The sequence below is a fragment of the Muscardinus avellanarius genome, assembly GCF_963383645.1.
Source record: "Muscardinus avellanarius genome assembly, chromosome: 9".
NCBI classification, from domain to species: Eukaryota; Metazoa; Chordata; class Mammalia; order Rodentia; family Gliridae; genus Muscardinus; species Muscardinus avellanarius.
This window is the reverse complement of record NC_137795.1, coordinates 1,838,552-1,861,927: the sequence shown is the minus strand read 5'-3', so window position 1 is coordinate 1,861,927 and position 23,376 is coordinate 1,838,552.

Genomic DNA, 23,376 nt, shown 5'->3' with positions numbered 1-23,376 from the left:
CGTGAGCTCAGAAGAGCCATGGGACCCAGCAGGCACACAGTGAGTGCCACCAGACAGGGCAATAACTGTGGGTGCCAGTGGACACCGAGGGGGCAAGTTCAACTCCAGGGTCACAGGAAGGGCTCTTAAGGCATAATACCTGCACAGGGCCACAAGGGGTCCCGGCAAGCAAATAGGAGACATTGGCCTATACACCATACATTCGTAAAGTAGTAGAACTGTTTTTTTTTTTTTTTTCTCACTTTTTATTTTTTATTTTTGCTGTTTTGTTTTGTTTGTTTTGTTTTCTATTTAGTTTTTTGGGGGGATTATTATTTTCTACTTTTTTTTACTTTTATTTGGGTTTCTTTATTTAGTGCTTTCACTTCATACCACATAGTTGTTAGTTCATTTTATTTTATTTTATTTTTATTCTGTTTATTCTCTTAACACATTTTGTTCTCTCTTGGTGTTCTATTTTTGTTTTTGTTAACGTTGTTGTTTATATTTGATGTATAATAGTTAGCCTTTGTACCTTATTTTGTTACTTTATCCATTAGTGTTTGCTCCTTCCCCACACTCCTTCTACAAAAGTCTTTAATTTAGGCTATCTACTATCTTCCCTCAAAACTTTCTTTGTCCCTTAACTGTATCTCTAAGTTTCTCACATCTCCATACTTAAATATTTTAATAAATACAAGAGTCCTACTATCTAAACTTCTCCCATTCTAAACCTGATTCAACCTTATTATACTTAAATTCTTCCACAACCTAATTATATCCTCTACCTTACCTGACTCCTGCACCCATCACCCTAGCTACGCCACCAGATATAATGATAGTAAATGTTTATGCCCCAAATGTGGGTGCAACCACATTTGTAAAACAAACCCTTCTGGACATCAGATCTCAAATAGACCCAAATACATTAATTCTGGGAGACTTTAATATGCCTCTCACACCACTGGATCGATCTTCAAGGCAAAAGATGAATAAAGACTCTTTAGAACTAAAGAAAACTATAAACCAAATGGACCTAATAAACATATACGGAATATTTCAGCCAGAAACTACAGAATACACATTCTTCTCATCAGCCTATGGTACCTTCTCCAAAATAGATTACATCCTGGGACACAAAGAAAGCACCAGAAAATTCAAAAGATGTAATATAATTCCTTGCATCTTTTCAGACCATAATGGAAATAAAGTAGAAATCAACAATAGGAAACTCAAAAGAAACTATGCAAATACATGGAGACTGAATGATACACTATTGAATGATGAATGGGTAAGAGCAGAAATTAGGGAAGAAATAAAGAAATTTTTGGAAATAAATGAAAACAGATACACAACTTGCCAAAATCTATGGGACGCTATGAAGGCAGTATTAAGAGGAAAGTTAATAGCATTGAGTGCCCACATAAGAAGGACTCAGAATCACCAAGTTCAGATCCTATTGGCACAACTCAAGGACCTAGAAAGACTGCAACAGTCCAATCCCAAAGCCAGCAGAAGACAGGAAATTATTAAAATCAGAGCAGAAATAAATGAAGTAGAAAACAAAACAAAACAACAAAAAAAAAAACAATTCAAAGAATCAACAAAAAAAGCTGGTTCTTTGAAAAGATTAATAGAATTGATAAACCCCTGGCCAACCTAACCAAAAGAAAAAGAGAATCAACTCAAATTATTAAAATCAGAAATGAAAAAGGAGACATCACCATACACAGAGGGGAAATTCAAAGGATTATAGAAGACTATTTTAAAAATTTATACTCCAATAGACTAGAAAACATGGAAGAAATTGATAGATTTCTAAGCAGAGTTAACCTTTCTAAACTGAAGCAAGAGGACATAGCAAGCCTAAACCAACCTATAGCAAACAAAGAAATAGAAATGGCGATAAAAATTCTTCCATCAAAGAAAAGCCCAGGCCCAGATGGGTTTCCAGCTGAATTCTACAAAACCTTCAGTGAACAACTAATACCAATACTGCATAACTTGTTCCAGAAAATTGAAAAAAATGAACTCTCCCAAATTTCTTCTACAAGGCCAGTATCACATTAATCCTGAAACCAAATAAAGATACCTCAAGAAAGGAAAACTACAGACCAATATCTTTAATGAACATAGATGCAAAAATTCTAAACAAAATACTAGCTATACACATTCAAAACTATATCAAGAGAATAATACACCACGACCAAGTTGGTTTCATCCCAGAAAAATTAGGCTGGTTCAACATACGCAAATCAATACATGTTATTCACCACATAAATAGAACCAAGAACAAAAACCACATCATCATAGCAATAGATGCTGAAAAAGCATTCGACAAAATCCAACACCCATTTATGTTAAAAGTACTGCAGAAAACTGGAATAGAGGGAATATACTTCAACATCATTAAGGCAATATACAACAAACCCAAAGCCAACATTATATTGAATGGGGAAAAACTGCAAGAATTTTCTCTAAAGTCAGGAACAAGACAAGAATGTCCACTATCACCACTCCTTTTCAATATAGTCCTTGTGACTCTTGATGCATCAATAAGACAAGAGAAGGAAATCAAAAGAATTCAAATAGGAAGAGAAGAAATAAAATTACCTTATTTCCAGATGACATGAACCATTATCTAGAAGATCCAAAGAACTCAACAAAAAGACTTCTGGAGCTTATTAACAAATTCAGCAAAGTCGCAGGTTACAAAATCAACCTAAAGAAATCAGTGGCTATTCTTTACACCAACAATGAAACCACAATGAAAGAAGCAAAGAAAATAATTCCATTCACTATAACCTCAAAACCAATAAAATACCTGGAAATAAACCTAACCAAAGATGTAAAAGACCTCTACAACAAAAACTATTAAACATTACAGAAAGAAATTGAAGAAGAACTTGGAAGATGGAAAGATCTCCCGTGCTCATGGATAGGGAGAATAAATATCATCAAAATGACCATTCTGCCAAAATAGACCTAGAAAAATCAATCATGAACTTTAAGTGGAGAAAAGAAAAAAGGCCCAGAATAGCCAAAGCAGTTCTCAGCAATAAGAATCATGCAGGAGGTATTACAATCCTAGACTTCAAAATATACTATAGATCAATAGTAGCAAAAACAGCATGGTACTGGCACAATACAGGTATACTAACCAGTGGATCAGAAGATACAGAAACAAATCCACACACCTATAGTCAATTAATCTTTGACAAAGGGGCCAAACTCATATGCTGGAGAAGACAGGCTTTTCAACAAATGGTGCTGGGAGAACTGACTATCCATTTGTAGAAAGATGGAACTAAATCCTTACCTCTCACCATGCACAGGAATCAACTCCAGATGGATCAAAGACTTAGAAATCAGACCAGAGACTATGAAGTTATTAGAGGAGAGCATAGGTTCAACACTACAACATATTGGCACAGGCAGTAACTTTCTCAACAAAACAACCAAAGCTCAGGAAATTAAAGAAAGAATTAACCAGTGGGATGACATCTAACTAAAAAGTTTCTTCTCATCAAAGGAAAGCATCAAGAATCTAAAGAGGAAGCCTACAGAATGGGAGAAGATCTTTACCAGCCACCACTCTGATAGGGGGCTAATATCCAGAATATACAAAGAGCTCAAAAGACTCTACACTAGCAAAACAACAACCCAATCAAGAAATGGGCAATTGAACTGAACAGACACTTTACAAAAGAAGAGATACAAATGGTCAATAGATACATGAAAAGATGCTCAACATCATTAGCCATCAGGGAGATGCAAATTAAAACTACGCTGAGATTCCATCTAACCCCAATCAGAGTGGCAAACATAAAGAAATCAAATAACAACAAATGCTGGCGAGGATGTGGGGAAAGAGGAACTCTTTTACACTGTTGGTGGGAGTGCAAACTAGTTCAGCCACTATTTTCTTCATCACTGAAAAAATACAGAGTTTTGTGATTCATCTGTCTGCCAGGATAGATTGACGTCACCTAACAAGATTCTACTCTTCTCGCCTTCTGAGTATTTCTGAGCATTAAATAAGTTAAGACCAAAAAAAGGAGGAGGGGGACATTTTTGTGGCATCCTTCATTACGAGAACTTTGGTATAGTATCCTCAGGGACTATGCCACATAATGAGACCCATTTAGTTTTGAAACATTGCTTCTCCAGAAAGGAAAGTAATTTTATTTACTAAAACTATAATAATAATTTTTCTGCTTCTCTAGTCATTTCAACCGATCTTGATAAATAACTAGTGACATTTAAAATGCAGTTCTCAAATCTCCCTTCTCATTAAAAGGAAAAAAATAGTGTTGGAAACAGCTATCCCTCTTGGCCCTATTACTAGATGGTTCACTTTTAAAAATAATTGCTTTTACTATAAAAGCAAAACATGAATATTAAAGAAAATTTGGAAACTCAGAAAGGCAGACTGAAAGAAAAAAAAGGACATTTAGCCCTGAAAATCCAAGCAAAAAACATTTAACATTTTATTGTTTGCATTTTTGATTTCTTCTCAGTTTTTATGTTTATGAAATATTTTCTTAGCTTAAAAATAGGTCAGTTATCCATATTAAGCCACACATTTAATGTGATTCTAAATTTCAATACCTCATTAGAATGCAATTCTAACCTAAATCCCCATGGATTTCTTTTAGAACTTGATTAATTTGCTATAAAATCAACTTAAAAGTTTAACTGGATAAGACTAGGCAAGAAAAAAATTGAGACAGTTCAGAAAGCAGTAGCCTGGTTAAAAAAAAATACATTGAAATTAAAGACATCTATGCTCTTTGATCTAACAATCCAATTTGAGAAAAATGTCCTTAAAATTTAGCACTCATTTGCACAGATGTATATCATAGGATGTTTTGGAGTCATTCATTTTGTTTTGTTGTCCAGCTGCAGGTGAAGAGAGTAGAATTCCTCACGTGTTGCAGCTCATGAAACACTACCATCCTCCAGAAATGGAAGGGCCCTCTCTCCCTCTGGTTCCCTTAGGACCCAATCTTGTTCTTTGTTGGTCTACTTTCTTTAGATTTCCAATCTCCATTCCTTTTTTTTTTTTCCTTTTCCCCAAAAATCGTACACCACATTGTAATAATCTATTCTTTTAGACATGATACCTAAATTGCCTTCAATACCTTTTTATTCCAAACAATGCAACAATGAACCTCCCCATGAACTCTGCTCTACTAACTATAAAAATTTAGCTTTGAAGCTGTGTGTGGTGGTGCATGCTTGTAAATCCAGGGCTTGGGAGGCTGAGAGGGAGGATCACAGGTTCTCAGCCAGCCTCAGCTACTTAATGAGGCTCTCAGAAACTTAGTGAGACCCAGTTTCAAAATAAAAAACAAAATAGGGCTGGGGTGTATCTCAGAGGGAGAAAGCCCCTGAGTTCAATCTCCAATACCACACACACAAAAAATCTAGCTTTGACACTGTACAATATAGATACAAATAAATGGATTCTTGTCTTCACAAATTACTTTAGAGTTTATTCCTCTAATTCTCACTAACACTAGTTATTCACTTTTGATACTGTATGGGGGGTATTGTAGAGGTTCACTATGCTTATTCATGTGTTTTAACTCTATATTTTGTGGCCATTTGATTTCTCACTTTTGAGATTTGTTCCACTTTTTCTTATTGGTCTCTAGATTTTTCCCTAATTAGTTATCAGGATTATTTTAAATTTTCTAGATTTCAGCCTTATTTTAAATTTTATATTGGAACTTTGTCTTTCTTCAGTCTATTTTCTTTTTATTAATTTTGTCTACAGTATTTTTCATTTAATAGAAGTTCTCAGTTTCAATGTAAACAAATCTGAATTTTTCACCTTGTGAATTATATTTTTAAGTTCCTTTAGAATATATCTAACTGACCTGAATCATAAAGGTAACCTTACATTTGTTCCTATTATCTTTATAGTTCATCTTTAAAACTTATTATCTATCAGAATCTAGTCTTTTATTTTACATAATTTGCATATATATTTCTTCATAAAATGAGCTTCTATTAGTAATCTATCTTCTCCCCCATTCATTCTTACATTATGGTCTTTCAATTATAAAAGTTGACCCAATTTGTATATATAGAAAATTGCAGCCAGCAATGAGAGACTCCTCATTCTTTATAAGTGTATATAGTACGTTAAGCAAAATTCATCACGTTGGGCATAAACCAAATGTCAATAACCTTAAGAGAACTAACTTTATTCACTAACTCTTTTCTGATCATAATAATTAAATGAAAATTTTGCATATAAAAATAGAAATTAATTATATATTTCTAATAATTCTATAGGTTAAAGAAGATATTAAAGTAAAAGTTAGAAATTTGGAATAGAATGAAATGTCATAGCAAAATATAAGGAATGCAGAAACTTCATAGCCATATATATGTGTTTGTGTGTGTGTGTGTGTGTGTGTGTGTGTGTATGTGATATTTTTTTAAATGATGGGAAATAAATCACCTAAGCCTCCACCTCAAAGAGCCAATAAAAAAAACAAACAAGGAAACTAAAACAGCCAACCAAACTTAATGAGACCAGAAGAAATAAGAAAAAAAGAAATTGATAAAACACAAAACAATAACACAATATAGAAAATCAAGTCAAAACCTAGTTATTTACAATGATTTTAAAAATTAAAAACTCATAGAAAGACTAATCATGAAAGTATGAAAATATAATCAATATTATATATGCAAAGAGAAACATTACTATAGATTCTAGATACATGAGGCAAAAATAACTTTATACCAATTAATGATACTTTGTTACAAATTAGTAAAATTACAAAAAGATATACAAAAGTAGAAAGAAATTGACTTAGTTATTAAACATTCCACAAAAATTAAAGAGGTAAACATGGATTTAAAGTGATTTTCCAAATCTTTTATAAAGAGATAGCACAAATCCTGTACAACTCTGTTAATGTAAAGGGAATAATCTGAGGCACCTACTATAAGATCTTCTATGACTTTTTCTTAAAAACTGTTCAAAAGGCCTTCAGGAAATAAAACACACAATAATCTGCTTCATGAGTATACACTGCAAATTCTAAAAAAGTTACTGCACATTAATTTTTAAAGTAGGATTATGAGCAATGAGATTTGTTCCATAAATATCATGTTGATTAAATATTTGAAAATCAATATAATTCTACACATTAACAGAAAAGTTTTATTATTTCAAATAGATGCAATAAAAGTATTTAATAGGATTTACCACCAAATAGTGATTAAAATCTCTTAACAAATAGGAACAGAAAGATAAATCTCTTCATTTGATAAAAAAATCTATCAAAACACAGAAAACATTAAACTTAATTATAAAATATTAAAAATCTGCCTTGAAATTGGGCAAAGAGAGAAGGATATCACTCTTTTAGCTGACATTATACGGAAGTTACTACCTAGGGCCATAAGACAAGACAAGAGAAAGAAAGAAATGTATATGAGAAATGGCATTAGTGTTGTCCTACTAAAAATTAAATCATATAGTGGGATTTCTCTTAGCAGTGTCTCCTCTTTTCCCAAGGTTTATACACTTTGGGAAGCTTATGAGGAGATGTAGGAATATTTTCAAAGACTGGCAATTTAGAATAGGAATAGAATCCTGTGATCCGGGAAAATGAGGGCATGTTATAACTGGCTTTAACCTGTCTAAAACCTCTTGACCAGGAGTACACACTTGGGCAGCCTCAATCCTAGAGAAAGGTAAAGAAAGACATCCAGTATTCACTGCATGTGAGGAAGATGAAAAGGAAGCCACTAGAGAAATTCTGTCCTGGATAATAAGTGTTGGAGATACTCAAGAAGCCCTGATGGTGGCACACACCTGCAACTCCAGTTCTTGGGAGGCTGGAGAATTGAAGGAACCCAGGCTCGAGGCCAGCCTCAGAAACCTAATGAGGGCCTCAGCAACTTAATGAAACCCTGTTCAAAATGAAATTGAAATATGGCTGGGTTTACCTCAGAGGGAGAGGTTTCCTGGATTCAACCCCCAGTATCACAATAAAAAAGATGGTGAAAAAAAGGAGGAAGAGGAGGAGGAGCAGACAGAGGAGGAGGAGGAACCGGCAGCACTGATAATGGACAGGGCTTTGTCTAACCTACAGAAGAGTCTGAGCTACCGAACTGTTTTGTCTTTCAGTTTTCTATTTTCTCTTATGTTTACCCTTCACACCTCCATGTAGGGTCACAGATATGTACTGAGACTGCTGTTGTACTTCGGAGACCTATGCCAAGTCACTATTCTTGAATCTTTTCTTTTTTTTGTGTGTGTGGTACTGGTAATTGCGCCCAGGGGCATTCTACCATTGAGCTACAACCAGCACCCCTGCCCCTTGTTAGAGACAAAGTCTTGCTAATTTGCAGAGGCTAGCCTTAAACCTGTGATCTTCCTGACTCTTCCTCCCCAGAAGCTGGGGTTGCAGGCATAAGCCACTGTGCCCAGCCCCATGAAGTAGTTCTTAAATAGGTTGAGATTTCTCTGGATTTGGAAATATGCAGTAGATCACATCATTCCCTTTCTTTGGGGTATTTGAATAATCTAAGGTGTCAGACTGGAAAAATAATTTGTTATTTTCACAGTGGGAAAATAAATATTTCAGTACCCAAGTTTATGGAAATTTTAGTTTGCTAAAAAAAAAAACAATTCTATTCACCTCCTCATGAGAGGAGGAGAAATAGATTTTCAATGAAACTTTTTAGAAAAGTATTCTCTAGTCTCATTAAGAAAGAAAATGCAAAAATCCATTACAAATTATGCTACCTCTTCATATAAAATGTACTGCAGCCAATACTATATTAATAATGTTTCATATAAAAGAAAGCTGAAGATTATCCTAATACATATTCATTTAGCAAAATACCCCAACTGCCAGATCCATATTTCCTTTATTTACTTGCGGTAAAAAGTGAAACAGTAGCTTGAATGAAACTGCAGATCAAAATGAATTGTTTTGAAAGACTGCACGGACGTTCTCTATCACAGAGGTCACGATTCATAAAAAGGACAGAATCAAAATATGTTTTCTGAACTCAGCCTGACTATTTGTCCTATGTTCTTATCTTTGAGAATAAAGGCTTAAAGAATACAAGATTTTGAATGGTTGGCTCTGTCCTTGTTTTTGTTCTAGCTGATTTTTTCTTTCCATTTGCATTTATGTAATTTGTTATTTGTCTTATACTTTTATTGGTATAATGTATTTTCTATTAACAACTGGGATTTGATCTGATCACCTTAGCCAGGGAGTGTGGAGAGGATCAGTCTGGCTGCCCCAGTAAGAAAAACAGAAATTAATGTTTCAGAGGATAGAACCAGGCCCCAGTGTGGGCCATTTTATTGAATAGGAGCCATTCCCTCCCAACTGGCCATGTGCCCATTTGGTTGTAGGTTTAGCAGATATCAGCAATGCTGTGTGCCTTCCAATAGAGTGATGTAAGTCTTAGGCTAACGTAGCATTGGGAAGACATAAACTCATAGACCCAGTGTGAGCTGAGCCCTTCAGAGGTTAGCTGCACTACATGGATCTGTTCAAGAGTCAACTCAGAACTAAGGGACTCAGAAGAATATGAACAAGTTCAAAGGACAGCTGAGAGGTCAAGGTATCAAGGTGTGGTCACATAGAGAACTTCTGGAGAAACACAAAGAAAAGAAGATTCATGAGAGTGTTAGTGCGTGTTCTCCCTTCCTCAAAGTGCTGCCATATGGTGGAGGACAAGCTTGACTGCCACTGCAGAGGGAGGCTGGCTGTATGTCTCTGCTAAACAGCCATGAAAGAACTCTCCCTAAATAGGAGACGATTACCTCATCAATGAGGCATTCAAACAGATCAGACTCTTCCTGGATGTCTGGAGGAATGCTTGGGTTAAAAAGTGGTCCTGGGTGTCTTAGATTGGAGGAGTGGCCTGAACAGCCTCTGGGATGCCGTCCACACCACGCTCCACAAGGACCTGTGTGAGTTGTGTGGCTCTATGATGTCGTTTTCCCACCTGTCCTTGTGTTATGAAGTTTATCTGTGTGCTGCCTCCTTCAGTGAGCAGCAGCCATTTCTCATCTTGTTTTACATCCCTTACACTGCCCACCATATTCTGTCCTCCATCATAAGCTTCTCTTTTTTCCTTGTTTTCTTCCTTTATCTGACTGTGCGTTCTGACATCTCCAGGGCAGGCGCTGGATTCCTGTCAATTGCACATCCTTTGCCCAAAAGCATTTTGTCACATGTACATACATTCATCTTTACAAATACTTACGTAAGCGGCTCAGAGAATAAAAGTATATGTTGTAAAAAAAAGAGGTGTTGGTGAGAGACCTCGAATACTTGCTATGTAGAATGCAAAAATTAAGGGATTAAGCCAAAGCTTAAGTGCTCCATTATGACTGTTTCAAAAAATTAATAGGAGCTGGGGATGTAGCTCAGAGGCAGAACTCCCCTGGATTCAATCCCCAGCACATCACACACACACACACACACACACACACACACACACACACACACACATTCCATTACATAGCTTAAATGACTTTATACATATGCAAAAAATAATTTCTTCTGAACTGGAAAATATAATTTATACATTGAGAAACCAGTGTTTTCTGAGGTCAACCAAACCACTTCTTAAGTTGACAGAGTAGAAATAATAAAGTCAGAAAAAGAGAGTAGAGACTCTTGGTCCTTGTTGGGCCCTAGAATTCTGATTAAGCTGAGTTTGACATCCTGAGAAACCAAATCCAAAGGCAACAGATGCCTTTTTCCCAGGATCATTAAATGCAATGTCCTATCTTGCTGTTCCCTGGATATGAAGCCTCTTCATGGGAATCCTACTTAGATATGCCTGAGACCCAGAATTGATTTGAAAATCTGTGATCTTCACTCTGCAGGGAGATGTCTTGGATAGTTCAGGCTCGTCAGGCGTTGGCAGGTAGAGCTGTCAACCTCACTCCCCACACTCACCATGGCTGGTGCAAAGGCAAAAGTGCGCATATTTTTGAGACTGATATATTTGATACTATCAAAAAGTAAATTTATCAGGAAAGCGTATTGTCATAGAAGAACTAGAATGTGCTTTGATATCACAGATTAGAATTACCTTTTTTTAGTAATTTATCTGTTACTATCTGTCCATACATTTGCTTCTTGTCAACAACATATTGTAAAGAAGAAATGTTCAAAAGAGACCGAATAAGAGGTCTCTAGTATCACAGAGATGCTAGACTCTTTTGAATGGAGAGCTGGGGCTTAACACAGGCTGATACAAGAAAATAAGAAATAGAAGAGAAGCCAAGATGACTAGTGAATACTCCTTTACTGTTACTGAGGACCTGTAGCAACAAAGGTGTCTTCTGAAGGCTGCCTGTGCAACTAGGGCCATGGGGATTCAGCAAGCACTAGAGAAAAGGTGCCAGAACTCCAATCAGGATGAAACAATAAAGATCCCAGGCTCCTGGATTCAACGGGATCCATCATGAACCAGCATGACTGAGGGACACTGTGCTTCTGATTGACGTGACTGTCCATGGCAGGAGCCCGGCTTGAGGATGGGAATACTGGAACAGAATCTAACCCCTCCTGGGAAAGGGTGACAAGAGCTGGCCACCATCAGGGCAGAATCTAGGAAGGCAAGTGAGGGACCCAAAGATGTCAGTGTAGAGGTTCTTCTAAGGTAGCAGTTGTCAACATTTTCTACTGGACCATACGTGATGAGTGATATTCCCTTGTACAACCCAAACCCATATGTGTAGCCTGAACTTGACAAACCTAACCCATGCCCCCCAAAAATATTTGGCAGATACTTTTTAAGCACACGACATTTAATAATCAGAGAAACAATAAAATTAAGCACCTAAATGTCTCAAAAAGGTGTCATTTCAAAGAAAAGAATAATAAAAGTAGCTAGTTTTTTAAAAACTAGCTTAAAAATGGGTAGCATTTACTGCCTGTGGGACTGAGCAAAGACAGACAGATGGAGTATTGTTGCAATTCCAATTATATCAAGCTCTTTTCTCCCACTCAAAGTTCAAATGCTAACTATAGCATGAATTATGTTATAATTGCTGATAAAGTAAAGTATTTGCACACTTCACTACTGGAGTGCCAGTAATACCCTTCTAAATTCACAGCACTCCACTGTGTCTATACCTGGTGTGGGGTGACAGGGGTTCTTGAATCTTCTACAAAATCTGAAGACCCCTAAGTAAAGCCTTCCCTAGGTATTAAGCATCCTCACATCTAGGGCCCCTTCTCATTGATGCCCATCTGTCTCCAGACATCAAAGGACAAGAGTTAGGGCAAGAAAAAGTGAGGGAATAATGGATAGGGAATATGAGAGACAGCCCCAGAGAAGAAAAACTGGAACTCTCATCTCTCTTCTTCTTTCTCTTCTTTATCTTCTTTCTCTTCTCCTTCTTTTTATTCTTCTCCTTTTCCTTCTCCTTCTCCTTCTCCTTCTCCTCCTTCTTCTTCTTCTTCTTCTTCTTATTATTATTTTTTTTCTCTCTCTCTTTCCTTTTCTCCCTCCCTCCCTTCTTCCTCCTCTTTCTTTTCTCTGTCTCTGCAGGGAGGAGAGAGAGGCCTAAATAATTACATCATATTCTTATGCAGAAATTCAATTAATGAAAGTCATTTTTCTTCCCAAAAACCTTCACCAAAAACTGAATAATTCCATGTGTGTCTGTTGAGAGTGAGTGGTACTGAAAATGGAACCCAAGGGAATTCTACCTTTGAGCTACACTCCCAGCCCTGTTTTATTTATTTTTTTGAAACGGTCTAAATTGTGAGAACCTCACAAAGTTTCTGAGGCTGGCTTCAAACCTGGAATTCTCCTGCCATAGCCTCCTAAGTACTGGGATTACAGATGTGCATCACCGTGCCCTGCCTGAGTAGATTCTTTACACACAGTGTATATATAACCCAAGACAGAACCCAGAAACTTGCATAATTTTCTTGTAAATTTGTTACTGTTTTTCAATACTAATGAATAAATAAAACTTTTATTAAAAACATATATGAATTTCTGGACTGAGTTTCAAAGTGGGAGTGAAGCAGAAACAACATTCTAGTATCAAGAAAACATTAGCAGAATGTGGGCAGAGACAACATCAACACAGTGCCCACCACCTACCTCACCTTCACAATATTAGCAAAGCTAATCTTCCCAATGACAGTATTATCCCAGCATTACAGACGGGGAAAAGGATACACACAAAGGTGAGACTTCACAAATCCACTCAACTCCCCATGGCAGAACCATGTGAGACTCGGTGCATGGGTTCTTCGCCTCATGGCTCATTTCTTCCTATTCAACTGTTCTGGAGAGCAGAGAGAAAAAGCCCACAACTATCACAACCATGCTGACTAAACAGAATATTACAGTTTGTATGAAAGGAAAGCTCCAGAAATGTGTCTAAAGCTCAGAGGAAAGAGTTTACTGTGTGAGATGTCCCAGGAGATGCGTAGTTGGGACAGAACTGGGTTGTATTCCTTTGGAAGTCATGAAGAGAACAGGAAGGTGTAGGTGGCTTGTCCTAGATCACTCAACTAACCCTGTGTGGCACCTAATGATACCAAGCAGGCTGTATTTATTATGACAGTTATGACCCCTTTCTCCCCAAGAGAATTCAGTCTCTTCCTTCCTTATTTTCATCATTAATTCATTTGAAAATATTTTATTTAATGATTTTAATGAAAAAGCCACTGCTTATTAAGAAGATAAACAGCTGGAATTAATTTTTTCCCTAAGTAGGAAGGCTCAAAATAAGACCCTGGCATATCAGTCTATGATTCAGATTCCAACCTGCTACATTTACCCCTGAGAGATTCGTGCTCCATGGGGATAAGAGCCTTCTGCTGCCCTTTACGAGCAGTGGCAGACACCCTTGAGACCAGGCCTAGGACGGTGGCCAGGACCTTTGATCAGAGAGCTCATTCTGTTCTTACCAAAATGCAATGGGAGATGACAAGAAAGGAGCGCTCAGTTTGGTGCACATAGCAGTGCTGATGGGTTGGTGGAGGGGGCTTCCCACAGACTGTTTGCAGAAGCCACGTAGAGGGATTTGTGCTATATTTTCTTATTTTTATTATGTCCTACTTTTCCCCTTAAAATATTCAGGGCATCGGTTTACCTTTTTTCTTTCTTGCATAGTGCCCCAGGCCATCCTAAAGGGATCCTTTATATGAACTGCAAGTCAGTTTGCTATTTCGCCTGGGGATGCATCTCAGTGGTAGAGCGCTTTCCTGGCACCTGTAGGGCCCAGGATTCAATCCTTGACACAGAAAAAAAATTACCCAGCCATGGTGGCACAAGACTGTAATCTCAGGATTTAGGACAATGAGACAAGAGGATCAGAGTTTCAAGAATAGCCTTAGAAAGTAGTTAGATGCTGAGACCCTGCTTCAAAATAAAAAATAAAATAGGGCGGGGGGTGTGGGAGTGTACCTTGAAGATAGAATACCCTTGGTTTCAATCCCCAATACCACAACCACACGCAAAAAATTGCTATTTCAGCTGGTTAAGGGATTTCACAGATGAGGTTCTTAGGATCTTCAAAATGACTCTCAAGCATCCAAATTCAAGCCTTTAGGCCTCTGCGTTGATCCCTCACCCCTTGTAAAAGGCATGCTCTGACATACATTATTTGTTCACAGACCCAGTGCTGAGCCACCTTGATTCCCTCCTTTCTTGCCCTCAGCTGGCCTCCTTATGACCTCACAGCCCAGCCCACTAATTTAGATTCTGCTTCACTAACTGTTCTCTTACCTTCTAAGTGGTAATGTGTCTCTTGTGATTAGAAAATATACTAATTCTGTTGCTCCATCCCAGCAACACTTAGCAAACCACCTTGGATCAAGCTCTCTTGGGTTCTGAGCCAACTCCTGGATGTTTCTGCCACCCCTTGGTATCCACAGCATTAGCTATTGTCATTATCATAAACATAACCTTTGATGGGTGAGGATGGTGGAGTGAGGCTCTTGTGGACCATCCGGCCTCTTTACCCAGGGCAGTCTGTAAGGGGAAGACCCAGTTCGTCTTCTGGATCATGCAAGGATCCTTAACACACAGGAAGTACATTTCTCTCGCCTTCACGTGTTTTTATAGTCATCTCAAAACAAAATTATGAACTCAGAATTTGGCAGGTATTTCTTTGTTGTCTTCCAGAGTGGATAGATCTGCTTCTTGTATCCAGCCACTTTTCCTGTTGAAGTGTAGATATCTTTCTATGCATTAACCCCATGATTTAGAAGAGAAAAGACTGCTTTTCTTTTTTCCACCTCTCAGATTCTGCACAGAGAAGCCCTTAGGATGCAGTTATCCTGCTGACATCTCCAAGAAGATAAAAGCAACTCACATGGGTCTTCTGCCGCGGTTTGCACAATCAATTGTAAGGAAATTATTTTGCAAGCTGAAGACCTATATTTAAATTTAGAGATAGGTGCTTAGATTGGGGTATTTGTGGAGTCTTTTCCTTTTTTTTTCCAAACAAGAAGACTTAATAAATAGCAAGTATGGATGGCTTCGGAATTATTAAAAAATGTCTTCCAGTTTTGGTGATTATTATCAGAACCACAGTTGAGACTACAGCAGTAATGTCCAAATACTGATGATTATAATTTGAAAGAGATGTTAAAAAGTTACCTGGATCTCTAAATCCTGGCTCATCCTGTGACAAAGATTTACTGGACCATGGCCTAATGTCCATTCAGACTGATTTCATATCTGAATGGACCATCACAGCAGCTATACAGATACACATTTTTACATGAATAAGTCTACATTTTTGGATCAAAGGAAGACTTTTTCTCCTGGAGAAAAAGCTTCTGTTAACTTCTTTATCAGAAGTCTTAGGGACATTTGCTCTTAAGTTTTTTTGGTTTCTTTTTTTATTCTAAGGAAGGACCAGATAGATTATGCAGGCTAACCCTATGAGTACATGTTTGTATTTAGTTGAAAGAGTGGTAAAAGAAAGCAATACAAACAACACAGTTTGAGTCCAGTGATGTAACCCTGTCGACTTCCCTGAGCTGAGGGGCTGCTGTAGTACATAGTTCTTTGTCCTTTCTGAGGAGTCCTATACATAGACCTATAAAATATCTTTTCTTCAACTTTTGACATTCAGGAATGAAGGAAAGTTTCCATATAACTTCATTCTCCTAAGAAGCAAAAATATCTTATGTAGTACCATATGACTTTTTGACATTTTGTATTACATAATTACTTTTTTTACATTATTATTTTATTATTAGTTTTTTTGTAATCATACATCACTTTGGAATACGAGACTTGAGAGTCTACACAAGCACATATCATCCAATAAGCCCTCATCCAATCCCCATCCCATTCCCTCCCCCTCCCTCAATCCCATGCTTAATTGGTGATTATCTTTGATATAATTGTTTACGCACCTCATGAGTTTTAAAGAGATTCCATCCTCCCCCAGCCCCTCCCCTCTGGTCACCTTAATTGCTTCTCAATAGGGCCCTTTCTACTACTCGACCTTTTCCTGTTACCCCTTTCCTCCCAGTTCTTGCTAATTAGGGGAAGCATCTGAATTTTATTTTCTGTGCTATTTCTCTGTGCATGCCACCTTGCAAGTTTTCATCCCACACTTGACGGCCCCAGTGGTGGCCTGAGCACCCGGAGGACTCTGATCCCAACCTCTGATCCCAACCTAGCACTGGCCTTGCTTCATGGGAGGCCCCGATCTTGGCCTCGCTGGCCCCCGCACCGAACTAACCCCTCAGCTGGCACCTCTCCCGGCCTCAGAGGCCCCAGCACCAGCCTAGCCTCATGCCAGGCTCGGATCCCGGCCTCGCTGACCCTGGTACCGGCCTAACCCCTTGGCAGGCTCCTATCATGGTCTCGCAAGTCCCAGCTCCATCCTTGCTTCACAGCAGTTTCCAATCCCAGCCTCGCTGGCCCCAGCACCAGCCTTACCCCTTGGCAGAGTCCGATACAGGTCTCATAGGACCCAGCACCAGTCTTGCCGCACAGCAGGCTCCGATCCCAACCTTGCTGGCCCCGGCACCAGCCTAACCCCTCAGCTGGAGCCGATCCCTGCCTCGGGGGCCTCAGTAGCAGCCTTGCCTGAGGGCAGGCTCCAATCCCAGCTTCGTTGGCCCCAGCACTGACCTCACCCCTCAGCAGGCTTCTATCCCAGCCTCGGAGGCCCTAGCATTGGCCATACCTCAAGGCAGGCTCCGATTCCTGCCTCGCTGGCCCCGACACCAGCCAAACCCCTCAGCAGGCTCCTACCCAGGCCTCGGAGGCCCCAGCACCAGCCTTGCCTCGTGGCAGGCTCCAATCCCAGCCTCGCTGGCTCCGGCACTGGCCTAATGCCTCAGCTGGCTCCAGTCCCAACCTCGGAGGCCCTAACACTGGCCTTGCCTCACAGCAGGCTCCGATCCCGGTCTCCCTGACCCTGGAACCAGCCAAACCCCTCGGCAGGCTCCAATACTGGCCTCGGAGGCCCCAGCACCGGCCTTGTCTCATGGCAGGCTCTGATCCCGGCCTTGCTGGCCCTGGCACCAGCCCAAACTCTCTGCAGGCTCCAATACCAGCCTCGGAGACCCCAGCACTGGCCTTTCCTCACAGCAGGCTCCGATCCCAGCCTCACTGATCCCAGGACTGGCCTAAACCTCGGCAGACTCTGATCCCAGCCTCGGAGGCCTCAGCAGTGGACTTGCCTCACAGCAGGCTCTGATCCCGGCCTCGCTGGCCCCAGCACCGGCCTTAACCCTTGGTAGGGTCCAATCTGAGCACCCTCTTCACCCAGCAGGTTGTCTCACGTTCCCAAGGGTGCGTGGTGGTAGTATTCTGCCTCTGAGGTAATTTCTTCAAAAGTTCCAGGGGTATTACATCAGATCTCTGCCTCCCATGAGTACTTGCCACTGCCAATGCGACTGCCTCCACCATTTCAAACCTTCCCAAGCCCTTTTCCCATACCACATAATGTCCAGTGTTCCTAAGCATGCGCGACAGTAGCATTCGACCTTTGGGGTAATTTCTTCAGAGGATCAGGGTGGGTTGGATCAGATGTCTGCCTCTCCCAAATCCAAGTCTCCACCGCCATCTCGGCCACTGCTTCTGCCACCGCCTTTCTCCTAGGTCTCCGCTAGACTCTCTCCTTACAGGTGATGTCCAGGATTCTTAATGATGTAAAAAAGCAGCAGTCCTCCTTTGCAGGGACTTTTTCCAAAAGTTCCAGTTCAGATGGATATGTTTTGTCTGTATCTCCAATATTCTAGCTGCTGCCGGGGCCATCTTAACCCCTCTCGAATATTTTCTTTTTTTGTTTCCCTATTTTTTTTAAATAAGAGAAAGGAGTATGTGTGGTTTGGGGAGGATGTGGGATCAGGCACTCAGTAGCGATGACATTTTTTTTTCTTTCTTTCCAGGTGGAAGGAGGGTCTCCTAAGGGTGCTCCGCCCGCACCTGCCCACCCGCCCGGGGTCGGAGCCATGCGGCCTGGACCTCCGGGACCTTCTGGGTTGGGGGGACACCTAAGGGAGTCCTGATCATGCCCACCCACCCTCCCAGGGTGGGGGCCATGCAGCCCGGACCCGTGGGGCCTTCCAGGTGGGTGGGAGGTTGACTAAGGTAGCCCCGCCCATGTCTGACCACCCTCCCAGGTCGGGGTCATGCGGCCCTGACCACTGGGGCCTTCCAGGTGGGGGGGGATCGCTAAGGGAATCCCGCCCATGCTCACCCACCCTCCCAGGGTTGGGGCCATGCGGCCCAGACCACTGGAGCCTTCCCGGTGGGGGGTAGGCCTAAGGGAGGCCCGCCCACACTGCCCACCCTCCCAGGGTTGGGGCCATGTGGCCCGGACCACTGGGGCCTTCCAGGTGGGGAGGGTCGCCTAAGGGAGTCCCCATAATTACTTTTTTAATAAAAAGCATAAATAACTCCTTTCCTTCCACCCAAGATGGGTTTTTGGACATGTGATTTATTTTTCTAGGTAATGGGCATAGTGTTTCACTGAAAAGTTGTTTTTTTTTTTTTTTTTTTTTTTTTTTGGTGGTACTGGCGTTCCTGGAAGCCCTTCTACCTCCGGGCTACACTCCCAGACCTATTTTCTATTTTTACATTTTTATTTGGAAACAGGGTCTCCTAAGCCAGCACGCAAGCTGGCTTCGAACCTGTGTGATCCTCCTGTCTCTGCCTCCCAAGCGCGGGGATTACAAGCGTGCGCCACCACACCCGGCTGAAAAGGCCTTTGACGGGTCCAGCCTGTCAGCGGTGGGGCTGAGAAGGAAGGTTGAGTGCCGATGGCCCCAAAAAACAGCAACGCACAGAGCCGGGAGATGTGTCAAGCAGGATCTCGTTTATTTCTCTCAGGCAACCCAATTTAAAGTAAAGAAAACCACAAGGGGGGTTTCCAACAGGAAACTATTCTAACCTATCAAGCTAAAGGTCACCCTTGCATGTGCAAAGCACATAACTTGCAGCCAATCATTATCCAATGCACGAGGGGTTCACTAGCACGAAACCATTATTTGAGCCAATAAGGCTCAACATTATCAAATTGCGCTAGCGGGGGCAAGGAGAGTAGTTAAGCCCTCCTTATCCGCTCGGCACTACATGTTGCAGATTCATTCATTGGAAGTTCAGGAGGTTGTATAGATCTGCGCTCAACGCTACAAGTAGCTGATTCATCAGAAGTTCTGTCAGGCAGTTGTGCAGACGCCAACGCGCTTGGTGCTACAAGTAGCTAATTCATCGGAAGCTCTGTCAGGCAGTTAAGCAGACCCCAACAGGCTTTGACTCAGGTAACTCCCCAATTGGAACTGGACATTCTACGTTAGCGAATGGGCCTCAGGAGCAATGATCTCGATCCTGTGATTGGTTGACCGTAGGTTTACATGAAATTCAGAATCTGACAAAACTTCAAATGAGAAAATTATTTCCAATAAGTGGAAGTTTTGGAGCTGAGTGCGGTAGCATATGCTTGTAATCCCAGTACTTGGGAAGTTGACACGGAGGACTACAGGTTCAAAGACAGCCTCAACAAGTAGTGAGACTCATCAACCTAATGAAACCCTGTTTCAAAATAAATTTTTTTTTAAAGGCTGGATTTAGGAATAGCTGGGAAGTACAAATACCCTGAGTCAATGCCTAGTACAAAAAAAAAAAAAGTGGGAATTTTGTGTTTGGGTCACTATAAACTTAGAAAAAATTGAGGGTCTAAAAAACACCTAAAATAGTTCGAATAAGAAGTGTGGTTCTTGTGTTCGTGTCACTATAAATTTAAAAGAAATTCAAGGTTTGAAAAGACTTCGAGAAAAATAGTTCCAGTAAGAAACACAGATCTTCCTAGCTGGGCATGGTGGCACATGCTTGTAATCTCAGTACTTGGGAGTCTGAGACAGGAAGATTGAGGTGTGAGGCCAGCCTTAGCTACTTAGTGAGGCCTTCTTCAACTTAGTAAGGCCTTGTTTCAAAATAAAGAATAAAAAATAGGGCTGTATAGGTGTGGCTCGGAGGTAGAATACTCCTGGATTTCATCCCAAGTTCTGAAGGAAAAAAAAAAAATCTCTTTTTCCCCTTAATCATTATATCATGACAGACTATAGTGGAAACCAGTTTTTACTTCCAAGTCATCACAGGACTACTGTATGTCAGGCCCTTCATAAGAATAGTGTAAACTTTCATTATTTATTTTGAGTAGAGAAATAATTTTTAAATTTGTTAATCATCTTTCTGTTTTCTGGATTGATTACCCAGGGCTATGAGTGCCATGATTTTGGGAACAGGACATATTTACCAAAATTTGAGAGTGATAGGAATGGTTCAGAATGGAAATTTTAATCATTCTAATGACTAATCAGATTGGTCAACCAGTTTGAATTGGAACTTAAAGCTCTTTGATAAATATATAGTGTAGATAAAATATAATTTCCTTTAATTGAGGACAATTACTGTGTGGTAAAGCATAATTGAACAAAGTAACAAAAATAAAAGAAAAGAATAATAAATTTTTCCCTAACAACTCCCCCCAAAATAAAAATAAAATTAAAAATAAACATAAGCTTTTTGTTTATAAGTGTTCTGTTGAATAAGTTCTAATCTGCAGGTAAAAATGAAGACACTCTCACACAATCAAAAGTACAAAACAACTTAATATGAGAACAGAATCAAAACACAAGAAAATTTCACTTCAATACATGAAATCAGAAATATTATAACAATGTATCTTGGAGAATTTCCTGCACTCAAGATGATGTTAACGATGTAAATTAAAATCACAGGATAATGCAATATCAAAAAAGGGAAAACTATATACAGCACCAGACCAGGGGAACTGGGACCTCTAGAATAGAGCTGGGAGGCCCCGTCAGCAGACTCAGGCAGTACTGGTTGGAAAGATAGAAAGACAGATGCTGGGCAGTGTGCCCACCCCATGGGTAACACTTCAAAGAAGTGCCTGGGTCCTTCTCCCTTTATGGGGAAGGCTGCCTGAACATTGTGTGAACTCACTAGGCTAAGCCTTCGGGCAGTAAGTCAGGGACCGTATGTCCCTTATGACAATTTCCCCTCATTGTCATGGCCTGCTAACATCTGAAGCAAAGTACTACATCAAAGAGCATAGCAACCTCTTCACACATCTCTTCATGTAAGAGCACAAGGACGTCCCCATTCCTGGAAAACGAGCTAAGAAAAACAAAGATTTTTCTTTAAAAAAAAAAGAGAGAAGATTAAGGGAAGGAGGGGGAAATTGGGGAGACTAATATCCATATGCAATACAATTAGTTCCACCATTGGAGCCTTATTTTCTGGTTGGTAATTTTGGTATAAGCATATCTATCTTTTATAATCAGTGGAAGAATTAAATGGCATGCTGAATGTAAAGATCTCAGTCAACCCTAATAGACTCGCAGTAAATGGAGCCTTATGAGAAGAGGCACTGCGTCTTCAACCAGTGTAGAAAGGGGGACGGGGTAGTCAGAAAAGCCTCCAATGACACTCATGTTAGTATCCCTGGATCCTGTGAATATGTTATGACACAGGGAAAAATGGGATTTTTCAAGTATAGGTAACAAATCTTAGAGAGACTGCCTGAATAATCCTAGGAGGTGGGTGTGGGATCCAATCACATGAAGACCTAAAAGCAGAAAGAATTTGATAACTGGAGAGATGAGCTGTGGTGTAAAGTTGGAGAGATCTGAATGACAGGCAGACTCAATGTTCACTACTGGCAGGGCCACCTGGAAAAGAATGAGAAGGATGGGGCAGCCTCTTGGCACAGGGTGATGCCCCCAGCTAACAGCCAGCCAGGACTGAGACCTCAGTCCTATGATGGCAGGGAACTGAATTTGGATAACAGTTGAATGAACTTGGACGTGTTTTTACCTCAGAGCCTCCAGTCAGGAATGCAGTCCACCCAATACCCTGGTTTCAGTTTTGTGGATTGAAAGCAGTCAAGGCTTCTGTTAAATCCCTCTGTGCCCAAGCCGTAAACCCACGCAACTATGAGTGCATTTACGTTGTTTTTTTAGCTGCTAAATTTATGCTAGTCTACTATTGCAACAATAAGAAACTAATACAGAGCCTGTGACCTGGATTAGGTTTAGGCAGAAAAATTACTTTCAAGGAAATGCAGAATCCAAGTCACTATCAGATGTTGCCTCTCAGGAGCTCTGATAGAAGATAGTTAGAAATGAAGTAAAACTGGGAAATTTACAAATGTGTGGATATTAAATAACACGCTCTTCAACCACCATTGACCAGAGAAGAAATCACAAGGGAAATTAGAAAATACTCAGAGATGATTGAAAATGGAAACACATGTCTGAGCGTTTTGAGATAATATTGAAAAATAAAATCAAATCTGGAGTATTAATGCTTCCTGATTTAAAAACTTACTACAGAATACAATGATTAAAACAGTACAAGTTGGACGTGGTGGCGCAAGCTTGTAATCCCAGCATTCGAAAGGTAGAGACCGGAGGATCACGGTTCGTGGACAGCCTCAGCTACTTATGAGGCCCTTCATAACTCAGTGAGACCTTGTTTCAAAAATAGACTAAAAATTAAGGCTGGGGGTGTAGCTCAGAGGTACAATGACCCTGGGTTCCATCCCCAGAACCACAAAAACAAAAAACAAAACAAAACAGTGCTATGTAGGCAAAAGACCAAAATATTGGCCAGTAGGATAGCGATCCCAGGAATAAATCCTCTAATATATGATCGAATTATTTTTAGAAGAATTCTAAGACTATTTAATGGGGGAAAGAACAGTCTTTTCAACAAATAGTGCCGGGAAACTGGTTCACATGGAGAATGAAATTTGATCCTAACTCAACAGTGTGTGACTTATGTTCAGATGCAGAGCCCTCTGAAGAGCTCATATATTCATGTTCAGGGTTGATATGGTTTGCTCAAGGAGGTTGT